Source organism: Pelophylax lessonae (genome assembly GCF_965119305.1).
Source record: "Pelophylax lessonae genome assembly, chromosome: 13".
Lineage (NCBI taxonomy): Eukaryota > Metazoa > Chordata > Amphibia > Anura > Ranidae > Pelophylax > Pelophylax lessonae.
In genome coordinates this window covers 127,660,495-127,677,972 of record NC_138780.1, presented here as the reverse complement: position 1 = coordinate 127,677,972, position 17,478 = coordinate 127,660,495, and the positions used below count along the sequence as shown (strand labels likewise).

Sequence of the window (17,478 nt, the reverse complement as noted above, 5' to 3'; positions counted from 1 at the left end):
GGTTCCGTCTGCAGGTAAGTCTGTCATCATTTGCTGGTATGAGGTTCATATTGTCTGAACCTTTCCTGCGAGTGCCTCCTCAACAAACCATGTGCTGAGGATGCACCTGTGCAGGCGTGCTCTCCAGCCGGGCTGTGTGCCTCCATAAACACATACAGAGCAGCTTGGCCTCGCCCCTGCTCCCTCCTTACAGGATTTGACTGACAGCAGTAGCAGCCTGCTATCAAAGCCTCCTGTGAGACCAGGAAGTGAGAGGAGCAGTGCTGCAGAAAGGCACAGCTCTGGATCAAGCGAGGACTCGGGTAAGCACCAAGGGGTGGGACTTTTTTTTTTTTTTCTTTTCCCTAAAGCGGAGTTTCACCCAAAAGTGGAAGTTTCACTTTAAGGACTCCTCACCCCCTTACGTGCCACATTTGGCATGTCATTTTCTTTGGGGGGGTACCTAATTTTGGCAGGTACCCAGCTCCCACTTTTGCTCGGGCCGCCTAGTCGACTCAAGCAGAAGTTCTCTTCTCCCCCCTCCCTAACTGCAGTCTTCTGGGACAGGTCAGACGTCCCACTAGATTGCTCGGCCATTGAGGAGACCCAGCGCAACTCTCACGTGCGCACCCGGCTGTGAAGCCGCAAGTTGGCACAGCTGGATGCCCATACTTGTGGTGCCAGGGAATGGGGCGGGAGAGAACCGAGGGTTCAGGCGGCCGCATCGCAGGATCGTGGGACAGGTGAGTTGTGTGTTAAGTCGGCAGCTACACTTTTTGTAGCTGCTGACTTTTTTTTTTAATAAACACCGCTTTAACCAGTTCACACCAGAATGCAGTGCAGGAAACCTGAGTTCCATGTACCTTTTCCCACACCACATTCAAAATGCACTGCACTTGTGATCTGCAGCGGGTGTTAGTGCAATGCAGGTTGCAAACGCAGTGTGTTTGCCTCCATCGGATCACATGGTACAAAGGTACCATGTGATCCGTTTGCTCTGCGCTTTGTAAAGTAGTGCATGCACTACTTTTGCTACATAGCCCTGGTCTACGCTTTGAATTTCACCATGTTCTTGTGCAATTCACATGCGATTTCAGCCCTGTGCAATTTGAGCCCATTCATTTATTTTGAATGTGCTCAAATCGCACCGCATCACATCAAAAGTAGTGCATGTACCAATTTTAGAAATTCACTGCAACTGGATTGTATTGGTAGTTTTTTACCATGTGATCTAGTACAGGCAACCACACTGCACTTGAGACTCGCGTCTGGGATGATGTAAACTTTGCACTGACATCCACTACAAATCGCAAAGGCAGTGCAATAGTGTAATTTGAATGCAGTTTGGCAAATGCGCATGAATTGCGGGTTTCCTGCACTGCCTTCTAGTGTGAACCGGGGCTGAAATCACACCTAGATCACATGTGAATTGCACAGAAATGCAGAGTGCTTTTCTGTGTGATTCGTGGTGTGAACCAGTCCTAATGCAAGGAATGCATTAAAGTGAAGCTCCAGGTTCCCCTCCCAAAAAATGTCTGCAGCTACAAATGCTGTAGCTTCTGACTTTTAGTAGAAGGACACTTACCTGTCCAGGGATTCAGCGATGTCCTCTCACCCGTACCAATTCTTCAGTCGGCTTCAGGTGCAGGCGCCGGAATCTTTAGTAAGGGAAACAGGAAATGAAGCCTTGAGGCTTCACAGCTGGATTGCTACTGCGCATGCGTAGGCCACGCTGCACCTTGTGAATGGTCCCGTAGTGTTCTGGGACCTGTGATGTGTCCCAGAAGATGGAAGGGGGGGATCGAACTGAGCTGAAAGTGGGAGCCCCCCCCCCCCAAAAAGTACCAAATGTGGCAGTGGAGGGAGGGGGAGGGTGCAAACAAGCAGAGCTTCCCCTTTTGGTTTGAGCTCGGCTTTAGGGTAAAAAAAAGGTTTTAACTTTAGAACCATTTTTATTTGTAGTAGATAAACTATTTTTAATTAGATGCCTTTGTTGCAGGGGGAAAAAAGTAATTATTTTTTCTTAGTTCACCTTTATTGCAAGCAATCCTCACTATTTTGCAGACCTAGTGTAACCAATAGAATCTTCAACATCCAATACTTCTGGGTATATTTGCCTCTTCCTGCTGAGTGCTGTGGTTCCAGCCTTGGTCTCTGCAGAGCTGCTGGGTCACACTTGAGATGTAGCAGCCAAACTACATAGTATGAAAATGCATTTATCTGACACACCCAAAAATATTGGCTGCCGAAGATCGTAGTGGTGGCTGCAACTCTGCAAAAGAGATAAGATTGGCTGCAGTGGAGGCAGCACTGGCATTCTAAAGCTGGATACACACTATACAACTTTTGTTGTCAGATTTCCTTTAGATTTACCTTTTCTATGTAGTGCAAGGGCCTGCCTGATTGCATAAAAATTAAAAGTGTTTAGGTTTGACCTCATATTATATAGTTTTGGGAAGTCTGAAGGAAAAAATCTAAAGAAAATTGTATAGTGTGTATGGCCCATTACTCTCATTGTGCTTAGACTATGCTTTTTGTTTCCCCCACATGGCGATGTACACAGGCATGCAATAGCTGTCATTTATACACCTATGAACATTTTCCATCTGTGCAAATGTCTACAGTATGAATGGACCATATGAATGGCCACTGCCATGTTTGAAATGTAAGCAAACCTTGTGCTGTCCGCTGTGTCGTTTTAATTGCTGAAGTCACTCTGCACATGCGCTGACACAGCTCACTACAAACTATTAAGCTGGCTACATACTATACAACTTTTATACAATTTTCTTGTACAACTTTCCTTTTAGATTTACCTAAACTATGTAATGTAAGGGCAAACCTAAACACTTTTTAATTTGTATGCAATCAGACAGGCCCTTGTGCTACATAGTTGAAGGTAAATCTAAAGGAAATTGAACAACAAAAGTTGTATAGTGTGTATCCAGCTTTAGGCTTCATTTAGACCCACTCCTTCCTTATGCTGTGCAATGCATGCGGTTTCTGCGAGTTTATTGTAAAAAGTAGGGGTTAAAACAGGTGGTTAGGAGGCGTTACTCAGCACCTGTCTGTAGCCTCTGAAGTGTGATCAAAACACGGATCGGGCTTCAAAGGAAAGGGAGATTTAGACGCATGTCTAAATCAACTTTAATGTTTACATCTTCCCATCAATGAGCCGTGTACTCAGCGCAGGTCTCTGCGTCCACAGCTGTGTGAATGACTCATTCAGAGAGATGTAAATAACAATGTTTAGGTGCCGGTGGTGCATGCGCAAAATGCAGTACGCCCCTCAACTCATACGGACCTAAGCAGGTGTATGTCCATAGGAATTGAGATGCAGCGTGGACAACTTTCCATGCAGAATCTTGCTGACTGTAGTAGTATAGGGCCACGTTTATAAAGCCTCAGCCACTACAGTCACTTAGTCTCCTTTCTTATCAAATGTTCAGATGAGATTTCATCCATATACTGGGTGAATTGTATTCTATAAGTTAGCTGATTTTTAGATCATTTGTGTACATTTTGTCCTGCTGCTGACATGTTCATGTGAAATAGAGAGAAGCCTCACCCCTCATATTAGATGAGTCAGTATTTCTAATGTGCTGGTACGGTATTAACCTTACCAGTGAGATCCCGGTGATTCATTTTTGTCGCAATTACTGATTTGTAGACTTCCATTGTGAGCTGTAGTAAAGCAAATCCATTGTGTTGCAGTGTAGAGCAGGAAGTAGAACTTGCACATGATATAAGCAAGGATGACGGCTCCCCTGTGCATAGGTTTACAAACTGCTTTTAAATGCTATGCCCCCATTTATGACCATTTTGTGTTCTGTTTGATCAGTTGGATAGTCCAGTACTACTAAATACTACTACCACCACCATGCAGTTTGATAATCTGAGTTTGTCTGTAAATGATCAGCATTTCATCTGCCAATGCAGTGGTAAATCTGGCTGCCTGACACTGCTATCGTGGCTGCAGATGTCCTGAACTACAAGAGATTTGGTTTTCTGCACTGATTAGATCTGAAAGATATACACATTTGGTACCAAAACACAAAGGGAGTAACCTTTTGCACAACCGCGTCCATTCTAACTATCTAAAGTTAGAGGCGCTCTGGCTGGTTTTATGTTTATTAAAAGTCAGCAGCTACAAAAACTGTTTGCATCCCTTCGGAAATGATTAACCCTTTTGGGAGAATTGCACCAAAAATACATTTTTGTTGCATAGGATGCTCTACAATCTGACTTGTATTTTAGGCCTGGTTCACACCTATGCAGTTAGCTTTTGATCTGTTTCTGCAGTGATTTTTTGCGGTGCAATTTTCGTTATTTGCACACAGTTTTGAGGCATTTTTTGCATCTTTTTTGATTTGTTCTTTACATTTTTTTTTTGGCCAATATAATAAGGATTAAAAACTGCAAATTGTGTTAATACGCTAAATGCTTTTCTTCAGCTTCTCCATCAAAGTCTATTTAACCAAAAATGCAACATTTTGCCCCCCCCCCCTTTAAAAAAAAAAAAAAAAAAAAAAAGCATAGGTTACAACCAGATTAATTGGACTGTAGTGCGTTGTGTGGGGTTGTGTGTTCTTGTTTTAAAAAAATAAAATCATTAAAAAACGCATAGGTGTGAACTGAGCTTAGGTGAAGACTTCTGGGAAAATTGGTGACATACACACAATTTATAGTGCTACAGATTAAAGCGTAGTAAACCACAGCATTCAAAAAAAAAAAAACAAACTTGCAGGGCAATGGCATAATGTGCTAATTGCCTCGCATTAGGAAATACTTGCTTTGGAATGAAGCCCTCCAGCGGTGTGCTGTCACTGCTGACCCGGGCCTCCGTCTTTACCCGGCCTTCCTTCTGGGTTTGTGGGCTCCAGCAGCTTGAATGGCCGAGCTGCGATGACGTCCCTCCCCTGCATAAACATGGGAGTCATAGCCATGGCACAGGTATGCCGTTCCTTCATGCGCTGCTGATGTCACCGGCTTCTGCTCACTAGAATATCTCCTAGAAGGTGCAGGTTTAGGAGATATTAATTTTTACCTACAGGGAAGCTTTATTATAAGCTTCCCTATAGGTAAAAATTTACAAAGTGGACTTTACTTCTCTTGGGAAAGCGGTAGTAATATTAACAACATTCATTTACAATATGGTTTGTATAGGAGATGCCGGAAGATTTAAAAGTCATGGTACATTCAATGGACTGTATTTCTGCTAAATGCTAACTATGTGAATAGGGCTGCAAATTGCAGGTAACGCATGTTGTTCAGGCATTGCTATTTTTCAGTGGGTTGCCATTTTTATGGTTTAAGCATGTGGTACGGAAGAGACCCTGCCTGACAAATGCCTTCTGAAAATTGATCCACTATGTATCACTTTTCAGAGGGGTGGCAATAATAGCTACACGTGAGAATGAGTCCTTTGTTTCCTTTTTATTTTCATATGCTCATCTGGCTAGTAAGTCTGTTTATTTAACTTTCTTTAACAGACCAAGCCATCTAGCAAAAGTAAGGCCTCTTTCACACAAGCGATCCGATCAGATCCGCCTGTCAGTTTTTTTTTTAGGCGGACCTGCTCGGATCCTCCATGCATCCCTATGGGGCAGCGGATGTCAGCGGTGATATGTCCACTGACATCCGCATCCGATCCTGTCCGTGAAATCCGGACGGATGGAAACTCTTTTTTTTTTTTCATCCGTCCAGGGGATGGGATCGGATGAGAGGACAGGCGGTCCGTTCTCATCCAATACCCCCATAGAGAGCAGCACACAGAGCGGAGACGGAGCTGTCATCCGCCTGCTTAGCAGGGATCGGTGGATCGATCCCCACGAAGCGGAGAACGGTCCGCAGCGGACCGTGTGAAAGAGGCCTTACAGAGGGTTGAGACAAACCATTAACACAATTTGTTGGCTTAATAAAACAAAGTGCCGTGCAAAACAAATGAGGAAAATAAATCCAGAAAATGTGTGCAATAAATACAAGGGCAATAGTACCAAATATAAATGTGAACAAATAAAAAATATAGATTAAAAGTAATATTCACAATAATGAAAATAAGGTGCAAATTGTGCACATATAATAAATAATAATAATAAATCGTGCACCCCAAAATTAGTGAATATAAATGCAACTGAAAATATGTATACGGTAGCCACCCTGTATGCAATGATATGAAGTGCTGAGTGTGCAGAAGTGAATGCAATAGGTATAACTGTATAAAACCAAGTGAAAATATAGCAACTGTGACTAAGCCGATATAAACAATTATCGCTTAATAAAGTGCTGATGGCGGTTTCCTGTGATCAGAGAAATATTGCACTCTCCAGAGGTGCACTGTATCAAGTCCACTATGCGTGATCCAATGGTATCCTTTATGGTGACAAGTGCCTTCACCTCTCCCCCCTATGTGATTGGGTCCTCACCTCCACTCCTGCGACCTAGCAGCTAAGCATAGGTCTAAAAGCGCAATTTTGCCCCTCAAGGGCCACCTTTCCTGGAGCCAGGGAGTAAGCGTCAGCCCTTCAGTAAAACGTCACTCTCCAGACAGCACCCCTCATGGAAATCGGTGGTTGTAACATGAAAAGAAGGGGGACTCGAATAGTGCTTATACCTCTTTTAAATTTATTTAGTAATTAAAAAAAACATGTAGACAGGTACTCGCATTTAACCGCTTGCCGACCGCCGCAAATAGATATACTGCGGCGGTCAGCCCCTCACAGGCAAAGTGACTTAAATAAACGTCACTAGCCTGTGAGGCTCTGGGGAGCGAGCGCGCGCCGCCACGGACCCCCCCCCCCCCGCGCGTGTGACCGGCGGACCCGATGTCCGCCGGTCACTCTGCGATCGTCGGGGGAGAGGGAGAAAGGCAGGCAGCTAGTGTAAACAAGCTGCCTGTCATTCTCCCCTGTGTAGAAACACCGATCATACGGTTCTACTATGTAGGACCGTTGATCAGTGTTCCTACAGCTCAAGCCACAGCCAATCACAGTTAGAATCACGCCCCTAGGGACACACACAGCCCCTCCCTCTCAAATAAAGTTAACCCCTTCACTGCCAGTGTATTTTTACAGTAACAGTGCATATGTATAGCACTGACTACTGTAGAAATGTCACTGGTAACCCCAAAAGTGTCAAAAATGTCAGTCAAGGGTCCGATCTGTCAGCCGCAATGTCGCAGTACCGCAAAAAAAATCGCAGATCGCCGCCATTACGCGTTAAAAAAAAAAAAAAACAAAAATGACAAAAATCTTTGCCTTTGTTAGTAAACGCGATAACTTTTGCGCAAACCAATCAAAATACGCTTTTTGCGATTTTTACCGAACATATGTAGCATAAAATAAATTGGCCGAAAATGTTAAATTTTGATTTTTTTACTTTTTTTTTTTTTTTTTTGGGGGGAATTTCATATAACGGAAAATTGATATCAAATACTTACCGTAATTTTCCTTTCCTGATGGACTCCATGGCAGCATACGTTCGGGTAGGCTCCGCCTCCTCTCCTACCTCATAGGACCCCACTCCCATAAATCTTTGCTCCCTTTCAGCATCAGTGTTCTGTAACTAGCCTACTCAGGAATTGGGAGGGGACTCCTGCTGCCATGGAGTCCATCAGGAAAGGAAAATTACGGTAAGTATTTGATATCAATTTTCCGTTTTCCTGACAGACTCCATGGCAGCATACGTTCGGGAAATAACTCGCTATACACTCCCGGGTGGGAAGATGCTGAACAAAGAAAACTTTAATTGGCACTGTCAACTGACAAAACTTGAATGCCGAAGTTAACTGAAGATAAAGCAGCAGGTTCAACACAGTAATGTGTAAGGAAGGTATTCACAGATGACCAAGCGGCTGCTTTGCAGATCGCATCAGGCGCGACATGTTTAGAAACTGCCCAGGATGTAGCAATGCTTCTGGTAGAATGAGCCGTAATCGCCTCTGGAGGAGCCAAGCCTTTTGCTCTATATGCCCATTGTATAGCCTGGACAATCCAAGCAGCCACCGCTCTTGAAGATGCACGTGTACCTTTCTTATTCCCATGGAGAAGAACAAACAGGAAATCCGATTGCCGGAAGGAGGATGTGGCCTCTAAGTATTGACTCAGAGTGTCTCCCACATCTAAAGGATGGACTAAGGATTCTTCATTTGTTCTGAAGGTGGGCAGAACTATCTCAGAATTTTCGTGGAAGACAGATGTAACTTTAGGGTTTGACCCCAACATAGGGATTAGGACCACCCTGTCCTGAAAAAAGGTCAGAAAAGGCTCTTTGCAGCCCAAATTGTGTATCTCTGAGACCCTCTTGGCAGAGGTGATAGCCACCAGAAATACCGTCTTCAACGTAAGCTCCCTGATGGACATGGAAGCAACCTCTTTCGAAGCAAAGAAGTCCAGGACCAACGGAAGATCCCATTTCGGGAATCTAGGTTTTCTCTGAGGCCTGAGCCTGACTGCGCCCTTAAAAAACTGTTGGATCAGTTGATGTCTTGCCCACTGAATTCCGGTGAAAGCTGAGATGGCAGAAACTTGCACCCGGAGAGAAGAGACTGAGAGGGACAGATCTAAACCAGACTGTAGGAAACTCAATACTTGCTGAATGGTAGGTGCCCCTGCTGGACCCAAACCCTGGGCTTGATGACTCAGAAACCTTGCCCAGATTTTCTCATACACTCTGTTGGTGCTAGCCCTCCTCGAGCTCATAAGAGTGGGAATCACCTCTTCTGGACATCCGAGGGCCTCCAGCCTCTCCCTCTCAAGAACCAGACCTTGAGGTGTAGACGCGCAGGGTTCGGATGTAGAGTAGGCCCCTGCGATAGAAGGTCTGGCCTGAGAGGCAGAGGGATCGGGTCCCTGAAGCTGAGAAGGGACAGCAGAGGAAACCAAGGCCTGTTGGGCCAGAAGGGAACTATCGCTATGACCTCTACTTCCTCCATCTTCAGTCTCCGAAGGAATTGGAGTACTATTGGCACCGGTGGAAAGGCATAGGCAACTTGGAAGTTCCATCTGTCCGTGAGGGCATCCACCCCGAAGGCTCGAGGATCCCTGAACCTCGTGTAATACTTCTGAAGTTTTTTGTTGTGTGGACTCGCAAAAAGATCCACCTCCGGTGAGACTCCTAGAGACAGAACCCAATTGAACACCTCCTGATGGAGGGACCATTCGTTGTTGTCCAACTGGAATCTGGACAGGAAGTCTGCTTGCGTATTCAATACCCCCGGGACAAAGACCGCAGAGAGGTTGGCCAGGTGTTGCTGGGCCCAAGACATAATTGGATCTGTCTCCTGGAGTAGAGACATGCTGCGGGTTCCACCTTGCCTCTTGACGTATGCAACTGCCGTGGTGTTGTCCATCCTGAGTAACACTGAGGCCCCTTGAGTCAGATGGTGAAAAGCCTGGAGGGCTTTGAAGGCGGCTCGTAGCTCTAGGATGTTGGACACCACTCCGTGACTGGCGAAATTCCACCTGCCCTGTGCCACTTCTGACCGGCAGTGAGCTCCCCAGCCGGTACTGCTGGCGTCGGAGGTTATCGTCACCCATGAAATTGGAGCAATTGAGTGGCAGTTGGTTAGATTTGCACGGCGTAGCCACCAAGGAAGACACCCCTTCATGAATGGTGTTAGATAAATAATCTGTGACAGGTTCTCTGTCGTCCACTGGTGGAGAAACCCCTTCTGAAAGGGTCTCAGCCTCCACAGAGCCCACTTCACCATGGGTGAGGTAGCCACTAGAGTCCCTACCACCTTTAGACACTGACGAGCAGTGAGCTGGGAGGCAGCGAGGGCGAGAGCCACCCTGCTCTGGACCACTGGAATTTTCTCTTCTGGTAGAGATATGGTGCAATTCACCGTATTGAACAGTGCTCCGAGAAAGACCAGGGACTGCGTGGGCACCAGATGGCTCTTCTCCAGATTGAGAATCCATCCGAACTCTTGAAGAGTACGAATCACCTGCTCCAGATGTAGCAGTAGCTGGGACCTGTCCTGGGACAGAAGAAGGAGATCGTCCAGGTAATGATGTAACCTGATACCTCTGGTTCTGATGAGAGCCACGATTGCCAATAGCGTCTTGGAGAAGGTGCGAGGCGAAGTCGAGAGCCCAAAGGGAAGACATGTAAATTGCATGTGGACATGATTGACAGCAAATCGGAGAAACTGATGATATTCTTTTGCCACAGGAACGTGGAAGTACGCATCTTTTAGGTCTATTGATGCCAACCAATCTCCTGGGAGAACCGAGTGCTGTATTGTAATTAGGGACTCCATTTTGAATCTCTCTCGACGTATAGATCTGTTGAGATAAGTTAGATCTATTACCGGTCGCCAAGTGCCGTTCTTTTTCTGGACAAGAAAAAGAGGCGAATATACTCCTTGACCCCTTTCCTTTTCGGGAACTAGTACGACAGCTCGTTGATCCAGTAGGGTATCTACATAACTAAGAACCTTCTTCTTTTCTGCTGCAGGAGGAAGGGAAGTTGCGATGAACCTGGGTTTGGGAACATTGTTGAACGTCCAAGAGTGCCCTTGCGACACAACATTCAGAACCCAGGGATCCTGAATTGAGGCCGCCCAGACGTTCCGAAATTGGAGCAACCTGGCCCCTACCGGAACAGACTGGACGGGACCAACCTCAAAAGGATTTGGTGGCCTCCCGGTCACCGGACGAAGAGCCCTTGGGGCCTTTCTGAAAGGAGGACTGTCTTGACTTCCAGCTTCTCCCATAGGATTTACCTGGTTTGTAGCTGCGCGCTTCCCTAGAACGATTAGCGTTTTGCCTCCTTGGGAAAGAGCGTTTCTGATTGCTTGGGCGTTTGTCCTGAGGAAGGAACCCAGATTTTCCACCCGTGGCCCGGGTTATGGCTGCATCTAGTTTATTCCCAAAGAGGGAAGAACCCTCAAAGGGAATCCTACACCAAGCCTGTTTAGAGGCAGCATCGGCAACCCAGGGCCGAAGCCAAAGGGCAAGTTTGGCCGTAACAGAGGCCAGCATAACCCGGGCCAAAAGGCGAATAGTATCTAAGGAAGCCTCCCCCAAGAAGCCCGCGACCATCTTCAGCTCCTGTATAGGAGAACTTTGGAGCACTTCCTCCGACACTCCTCCAAGAGTATCTTCAAGGGCATTAACCCAAACCTCCATAGCCTTGGAAATTGTAGCCAAAGCCATTGCTGGCTTACAGGCCATGCCGGCCGATAGGTATGCTCGCTTAAGATCAGCGTCAATCCTCCGATCCAAAGGATCTCTAAATGATGCTGTATCCTCCATTGGGAGAGTGACGTGTTTCGCCAGACGCATCACTGCTGCATCCACACTAGGAGATGACTCCAAGTATTTCACCTTTTCCTGTTTAAAAGGATAGAGCTTCGCTACTTTAGTGGTCATGGAATTTTTCCTTTCCACTTTGCTCCATTCTTCCGACATTATGTCTCCCAGTTCCTCTAGAAATGGGAAATTTAAACGCTCTTTGCATAACTGCTTGAAATATTTCTTCTGCTTAGGAGAAGAGACAGCAGGATCCTCCCAGTCAAGGGCCTCTCTCACCGCTTTAACTAACGGAGACACGAGGGCAAATTCAAATCCAGTACCGGAGTCATCCGAATCGGACTCAGACGGGAGGATAGATGTATGGCTGGGTTGGGAGGACTCAAACGGATCCTGAACCGACAAATCTCTGTCAGGAGAGCGTGACGGACCTGCAGAAGTGATTGGCTTATGCAAATCAGCAAGAGAGTCCTTTAAAACTCTGCGTACCACCTCCTCAATATGTTTGTCCGTTTTTTCCCTTTCACCCGTAGCTTGGGTATAACAGGGTTTGCACAAAGAGGAACCGTCTGGTATCAGGGTACGGCAACCCCAGCATTTTTTCCCCTGCGGGCGTTCTGAGCTGCCATGGTGCGAGGAGGAATGGTGCTCACGTCCCCTGCTGTGGGAGGAGCTGCGCTTAGACTTAGATGAGGAGCGCTGGTGTTGCGTATTTGCATGACTGTCTTCGCTGCGTGTGCGGTCTTACCTTGACTACAGGACCGGAGTCTGGGGGAGGCTACCGATATGCCGACCTTCCCGCCAGCTCCGGTCTAATTCTGAGTTTAAATAGACCGCCAGGCCGTGACACGCCGTATTGCGCAACCGCACGTGATGTCAGACCGCACCACTGCGCATGCGCGGCGACTCCGATACTCGGAGCGTACCGCGCATGCCCAGAAGCGCCGAACAACCCGGAAGTAGCGGCAAAGACCGTGGCGGCGGCCAAGAAGCACCATAAGTAAGTACTAAGCCACAGAACTAACGAAACCTGAGCAATAACTGACAGAAAAACACCCTAGACACGAGCATAGACAAAATAAAAAGGCACTAAAAACGAAAGATAAGCATAAAAATGAGGAAAAAGAAATGGTCCCATATAAGGGCTTACCACCCTCCGATAGCATAACCGAGTCCAGGAGACGTAACACCGGCTTGTGCCTTCAGGCAATAAAGGGCCACCCGCAGCAGCAGGGCTCTCTCGGCCAAACCACATAGCTCCAGCTAAGGGTCTCTTCCATTGCCCCTCCATACCCCGCTAAGAGCCAGGGCTTATCGGAGACTCCAAAACTCAGTCTGCCACCGATATACAGGACCAGATAGTAGGAACATCAGACATATGTATGAGGAGGACGAAAAAAGAACACTGATGCTGAAAGGGAGCAAAGATTTATGGGAGTGGGGTCCTATGAGGTAGGAGAGGAGGCGGAGCCTACCCGAACGTATGCTGCCATGGAGTCTGTCAGGAAAAAAAAATTTGAAAAATATTGTTATTTTTGCAAAATTGACGCTCCTTTTTTTTGTTTATAGCGCGTGATCAAACAATCGCACAGGTGATAAAATACCACCAAAAGAAAGCTCTGTTTGTGGGGAAAAAAAGGAGGTCAAATTCGTTTAGGTCGCACGACCGCGCAATTGTCCGTTAAAATCACGCAGTGCCGAATCGCAAAATACCCCCTGGTCTTTTAGCAGCCAAATCCTCCGGGGCTTAAGTGGTTAAAAGGTGCACCAAACTAAACACAGCCTTTCTTAATCAGCATGTGTGATGGTAACCAGGCAGAAGTGGAAGATCTGTAAAAGCTGCTCCTGTACTTCCTGGATACAGCAGAGAACCGTCCAGGCCCCTCCCCTCAGGGGGAAATATGGAAGTTCATTTATGTAAAACCTTAACTCTAAAAGGAAGAAATGTTTGCTGGACCTGCCTAAAAAGTGTTAGCAGCTAGTACATCTAATAATACCACTCCACTCAAAGACAGTGTTGCTCCCCCATTCAGAATGGAGTCACCCTAAGGTTAGCCAAACATGGGTCTTTTTTTTTTTTTTTTCTTCTTTTTTCAAGGTGGATGCAGGAATCATCCCTGCTTTCATTTTTATTCTGCTAGTGGGACTCCCTCACTGTCAGTGCTGCATGCTCTGATCAAAGCAAAATTTTCCAATAATCCCATTCATGAGGTCTGAATGGTAATATGTCCATGGATGCTTTAAACTTGTACGCAAATTTTCTATGACCCTATACTCTGCACCAATGTGCAGTAGATCTTCGATAAAAAAACAATCCTATAGTAAGCATTTAAATAACAAAAGCTGCCACTATAAATAATAAATATATTCCACAAAAATAGCGTTATTGATATTAAAACACTAAGAGCGGCACTCCGTCAGTAGACTCTGTAATTGACTGACATTAATGTGTTATCCACACAAGTTCATATAAACACCCAGTGAGTGTATACAAAGTATCTGGTAAACAATATCTTCATGTCCTTGTGATACTTTGTTATTCCATGCACCGATCACTGGACTGCTACCACGTGAGTCCCACTCACACTCCCCAGAAATACTTAAAGGTTGTAAACCTCAGAAATGTTTTAAAAAACGAACACCTGAAAGACAAACGCATAATGAGCTAGAATGCATCGCAGTGCCGCCCGCTCACCTGTCTCATGGGTGACATGTTCGGTCACCCTTCTCCTGGGGTTTGCAGCATCCGCCCATCTGATTGGCTGGAGCTGCGATGACGTCACTCCCGCGCACGCAAGCCGACCGGCACGGGGCTCTGAAGGAACGGCATGAGCGGCTGTTCCTTCAGAGCGCTTGCGCCAGTGATGTTACTGGCTGCATGTAAAGTAAATATATCCTAAACGGTTCATGTTTAGGAGATATTTACAGTACCTATAGGCAAGTCTTATCATAGGCTTACCTATAGGTACAAGTTGCAGAGGAGGGTTTACTTCCTCTTTAACCACTTGCCGACCGCCGCACGACTATCTACGTCGGCGGTCAGCCCCTCACAGGCAAACTAACGTAGGGCTACGTTGCTTGCTTGTGAGGGTCTAGGGAGCGAGCGCGCGCCCCCCCTCCCGCGTGGTCACGGACCCCCCCGCGCGTGTGACCAGCGGACCCGATGTCCGCCGGTCACTCGGCGATCGGCGGGGGAGAGGGAGAATGTCAGGCAGCTTGTGTAAACAAACTGCCTGTCATTCTCCTCGCTGCAAAGACACTGATAAAACGGATCTGGTATGTAGATCCGTTGATCAGTGTCCTTACAGCTAGAGCCACAGCCAATCACAGTAGAAACCACGCCCCTAGGGACACACACAGCCCCTCCCTTCCAAATAAAGTTAACCCCTTCACTACCAGTGTATTTTTACAGTAACAGTGCATATGTATAGCACTGATTACTGTAGAAATGTCACTGGTAACCCCAAAAGTGTCAAAAATGTCAGTCAAGGGTCCGATCTGTCCGCCGCAATGTCGCAGTACCACAAAAAAAATCGCAGATCGCCGCCATTACGCGTTAAAAAAAAAAAAACAACAAAAATGACAAAAATCTTTCCCTTTGTTAGTAAACGCGATAACTTTTGCGCAAACCAATCAAAATACGCTTTTTGCGATTTTTTTTTTTACCAAACATAGGTAGCATAAAATAAATTGGCCGAAAATTTTTAAAAATTTTGATTTTTACATTTTTTTTTGGGGGAATTTCATATAAAAAAAATGTGAAAAATATTGCTATTTTTGCAAAATTGACGCTCTTTTTTTGTTTATAGCGCGTGATCAAAAAATCGCACAGGTGATCAAATACCACCAAAAGAAAGCTCTGTTTGTGGGAAAAAAAGGACGTCAAATTCGTTTAGGTACAGCGTCGCACGACCGCGCAATTGTGCGTTAAATTCACGCAGTGCCGAATCGCAAAATACCCCCTGGTCGGAATGGGGGTAAAATCTTCCGGGGCTTAAGTGGTTAACCACTTGCCTACAGTGCACTTTCACCCCCTTCCTGCCCAGACCGATTTTCAGCTTTCAGCGCTCTCACACTTTGACTGAGAATTACTCAGTCATGCAACACTGTACCCATACAAAAATTGTGTCCTTTTTTTCACACAAATAGAGCTTTCTTTTGATGGTATTTGATCAATACTGGGTTTTTTATTTTTTGTGCTATAAATAAAAAAAGACTGAAAATATCGTGAAAAAAACGCATTTTTCTTTGTTTCTGTCATAAAATTTTGCAAATTAGTCATTTTTCTTCACAAATTTTGGCCAAAATTTATACTGCTACTTATCTTTGGTAAAAAAAAAACCAAATAAGTGTATATTATTTGGTCTTTGTGAAAGTTATAGAGTCCACAAGTTATGGTGCTATTCATTGAAAATTGATCACACTTGATCACACCTGATGTACTGAAGGCCTATCTCATTTCTTGAGACACTAAAAGGTCAAGAAAGTACAAATACCCCCCAAATGATCCCTTTTTGGAAAGTAGACATTCCAAGGTATTTAATAAGGGGCATGATGAGTTTTTTGAAGTTGTAATTTTTTCCCACAATGCTTTGCAAAATGAAGATTTATTTTTTTTTATTTTTTATTTTTTACAAATTGCCGTATTAACAGGTTATTTCTCTCACACAGCACATGTATACTTGCAACTACACCCCAAAACACATTCTACTACTCCTCCTGAGTATGGCGATACCACATGTGTGAGACTTTTTCACAGCCTGGCCACATACAGAGGCCTAACATCCGAGTAGCAGCGTCCGGCATTCTAGGAGCACAAATTACACATATCATTTCCTAACAACCTATCGCACTTTTGAAGGCCCTGGAGCACCAGGACAATGGAAACCCCCATAAAATGACCCCATTTTGGAAAGCAAACAGCCCAACGTATAATTTTTGAGGCATAATGAGTCTTTTGAATATGTCATTTTTTTCCACAAGTTTTTGGAAAATGTGAAAAGAAAATGAAAACACATTTTTTTTACACAAAGCTGTCCATTTATGCAATATTTCTAACACATCGCATGTACATAGCAAAACTTGCACCCCAAAATACATTCTGCTATTCCTCCTGAGTATGGCGATACCACATGTGTAACACTTTTTCACAGCCTGGCCACATACATAGGCCTAACATCCAAGTAGCGCTTTACACAAAGTTGTCCATTTATCCACTTTAAGACTGGGCCTATTTTTGACACTTGGTGTTTACAAGCTAAAATCATTTTTTTTGCTAGAAAACTACTTTGAACCCCCAAACATTATATATTTTTTTTTTAGCAGAGACCCTAGAGAATAAAATGGAGATCGTTGCAATATTTTTTATCACACCATATTTGCGCAGCAGTCTTCCAAATGCGATTTTTTTGAAAAAAATTCACTTTTTTTAACTAAAAAATAAGAAAACAGTAAATTTAGCCCAATTTTTTTCCATAATGTGAAAGATAATGTTACGCTGAGTAATTAGATACCCAACATGTCATGCTTCAAAATTGCGCATGCTCACAGAATGGCGCCAAACATTGGTACTTAAAAATCCCCATAGGCAACATTTTAAAAATTTCTGCAGGTTACTAGCTTAGAGTTACAGAGGAGGTCTAGGGCTCAAATTATTGCACTCGCTCTAACGATCGCGGCGATACCTCACATGTATGATTTGAACACCGTTTACATATGTGGGCGGGACTTGCGTATGCATTTGCTTCTGCGCGCGAGCTAACGGGGACAGGGCGCTTTAATTTTTTTTTTTTCCTATTTATTTTATTATTTTTTTATTTTTACACAGTTTAAAAAAAAAAATGTTTTGATCATTTTTATTCCTATTACAAGGAATGTAAACATCCCTTGTAATAGAAATAGGCATGACAGGTCCTCTTTATTGTGAGATCTGGGGTCAAAAAGACCTCACACCTCACAACTACACTAAAAAAGGAAAAAAAAAAAAAAAATTGTTGAAAGAGGAAAAAAAAAAAAGCAAAAAAAAAAAGCGGCCCTTTAATCCGGTTGCTAGGCAACGTCTTTTGACGTAGCTCCGGTCCTCCAAGACCATAGAGTTGAGTGAGGGCCATCTTGCCCTCACTCGACTTCCTGTCTCTGAGGATCCGGGACCGGATAGTTTTCCCCGCTGCCGGCGGGTCCGGTAAGCTGGGAAAACGTCTGGGACGCGGCAGGAGGGGGGGGGGCACCTCTTCCCCTGCACCGT

At 45.1% G+C, this 17,478-nt stretch overlaps 1 protein-coding gene across 1 annotated transcript in view; it reads left to right on the top strand.

Annotated features, from left to right (window-relative positions):
• The window catches only part of MAP3K9 (mitogen-activated protein kinase kinase kinase 9), a 185,744-nt gene that overhangs the window by 1,709 nt on the left and 166,557 nt on the right, over positions 1-17,478 (top strand). The gene's annotated exons all lie outside the window — the stretch shown is intronic.